This window comes from Rattus norvegicus, chromosome 2, assembly GCF_036323735.1.
Source record: "Rattus norvegicus strain BN/NHsdMcwi chromosome 2, GRCr8, whole genome shotgun sequence".
Taxonomy (NCBI): Eukaryota; Metazoa; Chordata; class Mammalia; order Rodentia; family Muridae; genus Rattus; species Rattus norvegicus.
The window spans coordinates 97,646,151-97,650,489 of NC_086020.1; the positions used below are offsets into that span (position 1 = coordinate 97,646,151).

A 4,339-nucleotide genomic window follows, 5' to 3' on the forward strand; every position below is an offset into this window, starting at 1 on the left:
TGGTTAGATAATCTCTAGCATCTTTAGCATTTAATTTTAGGTGTCAATTCTTTGTCCACATATCATGTAACTAATTGTTCTTTAACAAAATGTAACCAAATTCTGGTTTTCACTTAGCCCAATTACAAAGCACTGCTGACATTCAGCGGTGATGAACCATTCTATCTGGCAGGAAAGGCCTAAGGGAGAAATCAAGTAGCTATTTAAATTAATGACAGTTGAAAATTAATTCAGTTTGAGTGAGTTAAGTATCACAGAAGCAGAATAAATTACAGAGTTAGAAGGTCAAAATATCTGGATTAAAACCTTATCATCTCTACTTTATCTTTTTGAAATATTCATTCTACAAATGTTTGAATTTCAAGTAGTGTGCTAGGTGCTGATATAGTTGTAAAATAAAGTAACATAACTTTACTTCTTCTGCGTCATCAGGGCTAATGTATCAATATATTTAATATTGTAGCAACACCAAACATAATGTTTAGACTTCAAAATTTTGCAGAATAAAATACAGATGCTTACAAATTTGAGAGGAAATCTGAAGAAAAAGCACAGAATACTAGATGAAGTAAATGAATTAATTTATAAGAGCAGTCAGGGAAGATCCATTAAAATGACATTTCAACTAAAATCTATAAAATAGGTTAAGGGTACACCAAAAGGAGACAATTGATAAATGAAATAAAAGTTGGGTTTGAAGTTTTAACTATTCTATTGAGTATATTGAAACATCATTAATTTACATAAGGAATTCAAGGTTTATACCTATATTGTATAGATAAAAGTATTTAAATAAAAATAAAGATTTGTTGAAATCATCAACAGATGCTTTTAAGTAGAAAATTGGTACACTGGCCTAGAATTTAAAAAGGAAAGAAGATGGACATTTATTTGGGAGCCAATGTGCTTTAATATTAAAGCAAATAGGACTGATAAAAGCAAGAGAGTATCTTGAGGTGTTTTAAAATATATGCTAATTAATCTTATTTTCAGTAATTGTGTAGAAATGCACACCCCTAAGTGTGCACTAGAATGACAACATCAGCATATAGACACTGGTTAGATGTTCAGTTGTAGGATCCACTGCTGACCTACTTATTCAAAATCGAATTTTGAAGACACTAGTAGATCATTACACTAAAGTTTGAAAAGTTCTTTTTTTTAAATTCTTTTTTCATCTTTATTAATGTGGGTATTTCTTATTTACATTTCGATTGTTATTCCCTTTCCTGGTTTCCAGGCCAACATCCCCCTCCCCTTCTATATGGCTGTTCTCCTCACCATCCTCCCCCCATTACCACCCTCCCCCCAACTATCACGTGCACTGGGGGTTCAGTCTTGGCAGGACCAAGGGCTTCCCCTTCCACCGGTGTTCTTACTAGGCTATTCATTGCCTATTCATTGCTCCTATGATGTTGGAGCCCAGGGTCAGTCCATGTATAGTCTTTGGGTAGTGGCTTAGTCCCTGGAAACTCTGGTTGCTTGGCATTGTTGTTCATATGGGGTCTCAAGCCCCTTCAAGCTCTTTCAGTCCTTTCTATGATTCCTTCAATGGGGGTCCCATTCTCAGTTCAGTGGTTTAATGATGGCATTCACGTATGTATTTGCTGTATTCTGGCTGTGTCTCTCAGGAGAGATCTACATCTGGTTCTTGTCTGCACTTCTTTGTTTCATCCTTCTTATCTAGTTTGGTGGCTGTATATGTATGGGCCACATGTGGGGCAGACTCTGAATGTCTGTTCCTTCTGCCTCTGTTCTAAACTTTGCCTCCCTATTCCCTCTAAGGGCATTCTTGGTCCCCTTTTTAAAAAGGAGTGAAACATTCGCATTTTGGTCAACCTTCTTGACTTTTACATGTTCTGTGCATTGAGGGTAATTCGAGCATTTGGGCTAATATCCACTTATCAATGAGTGCATACCATGTGTGTTTTTCTGTGATCAGGATGATATTTTCCAGTTCCATCTATTTGCCTATGAATCTCATGAAGTCATTGTTTTTGATAACTGAGTAATATTACATTGTGTAGATGTACCACATTTTCTGTATCTGTTCCTCTGTTGAAGGGCATCTGGGTTCTTTCCAGCTTTTGGCTATTATAAATAAGGTTGCTATGAACATAGTGGAGCTTAAATGTTCTTTTAAAAAGAGAATAGGTTGGAATAACAAAAAATCCAGGATAGCAGTAACTATCCTCAACAATAAAAGAATCCGTGGAGGGGCGGAGGGGAATCACTATCCCTGACCTCAAGCAGCATTACAGAGCAACAGTATTAAAAAAATGAATGGTAATGGTACAGAAACAGGCAGGTAGATCAATGGAATAGAATTGAAGACCCAGAAATAAACCCACACACCTATGGTCACTTGATTTTTGGTGAAGGAGCTAAAACCAGCCTTTGGGAAAAAGATAGGATTTTCAACAAATAGTGCTGACTTAACAGGCAGTCAGCGTGTAGACGAATGCAAGTCAATACATTTTTATTGCCCTGTACAGAGCTCAAGTCCAAGTGGATCAAGAATCTCCACATCAAGCCATATACACTAAAACTAATAGAAGAATAAGTGGAGAAGAGCCTTGAACATATGGACACTGGGGAAAATTTCCTGAGCAGAACACCAGTGGCTTATGCTCTAAGATCAAGAATCACTAAGGGGGACTTTGCAAAATTGTAAAGCTTCTGTAAGGCAAAGGACACTGCATTAGGACAAAACCACATGCACCAGATTGGGAAAAGATCTTTATCAATCCTACATCCAATAGATGGCTAACATACAATATATACAAAGAAATCAAGAAGTTAGACTACAGAGAATCAAATAACCCTATTAAAAATGGGGTTCAGAACTAAACAAAGAATTATCAACTGAGGAATATGGAAAGTATGAGAAGTGCCTAAAGAAATGCTCAACATCCTTAGTCATTAGGGAAATTCAAATCAAAACAACCCTGAGATTCCACCTCACAGCTGCCAGATCAGGTAAGATCAAAAACTCAGGTGACAACAGATGCTGGCTAGGATGTGGAGAAAGAGGAACAATCCTCCATTACTGGTGGGATTGAAAGCTGGTACAACCACTCTGGGAATCAGTCTGGAGGTTCCTCAGAAAATTGAACATAATACTATCTGAGGACCCAGCTATACTACTCTTGGGCACATAACCAAAAGATTCCCCAACATATAACAAGAACACATATTTTACTATGTTCATAGCAACCTTATTTATTATATCCAAAAACTGGAAAGAACACAGATATCCCTCAATAGAAGAATGGATACAGAAAATATGGTACATTGACAAAATGGAGTACTACTCAGCTATTAAAAACAATGACTTCCGGGAGACTCTGCAGGATCTGCGGCCCTGAGCAACTTAGCCGTGAAGTCTTTGACTTGCTTTCTATCTTGCTCATGGTGGGGCTCTCCAAGTCTCTGATTACATTTTAAAAATGGTCTCCAATAAAACTACATTGGAAAAAAAAACAGAAAGGAAAGGTTAAAAGAGTTGAAGTGGCAGAGCCTGAAGAATTTGTGGTAGACAAATACTGGACCATCATGTTGTGAGTGGAAAGGTGGATTATTTCCTGAAGTGGAAGGGGTTCACAGATGTTGATAATACTTGGAAACCAGAAGAAATATTAGATTGTCCAGGATTAATTGAAACATTTCTTAATTCTCAAAAAGCTGGTAAAGAAAAAGATTGTACAAAAAGGAAATCTTTATCTGACAGTGAAACATATGGTAACAAATCAAGGGAGAAAAGAGATGCTGTTGATAAACCAAGGGGCTTGGCCAGATGTCTTGATCGTGCATGAATAACGGGTGCCATAGACAGCAGTGGAGAATTAATATTTCTCATGAAATGGAAGGACTCAGAGGAGGCTACATGGTGCTGGCAAAGGAGGCAAATATGAAGTGTCCTCAGGTTGTCATTGCCTTCTGTGAAGAGAGGTTGCCTTGACATTCTTGTCCTGAACATGAAGCACAATAATTATTTGCATATATGTGTATATATACACATGTGTACATGAAATATGGACCTTGCATTTGGAAAAAATAAAGATAGCATTCTAATGAAAATCAAGATTGACATGCTGCTTTTGAAAGTATTGACAGCAGTTGGGATATTTTTTGGGTTTTGTTCTTCATTGAAAGTCACTGATTCCTTTGAGCAAGTTAATAGTTTTCTGTTGCTTCCTTTAACAATAGAATATTTGACACCATGTTGTATTTCCTCAGCTTTGAAGAACAGCTTTTCTTAAATGCTGGGGAGATTTTACAGTTATTACTCATCAGAACTTATTTGTAACTGGGACAGAAAAGGACCATTCTGGGTTTT

General features: G+C 37.0%; 1 pseudogene; it reads left to right on the forward strand.

Moving 5' to 3' along the window:
* The first annotated feature begins 3,449 nt into the window (after window positions 1–3,449).
* Window positions 3,450–3,819, forward strand: Cbx3-ps5 (chromobox 3, pseudogene 5; annotated as a pseudogene).
* Window positions 3,820–4,339: the final 520 nt, after the last annotated feature.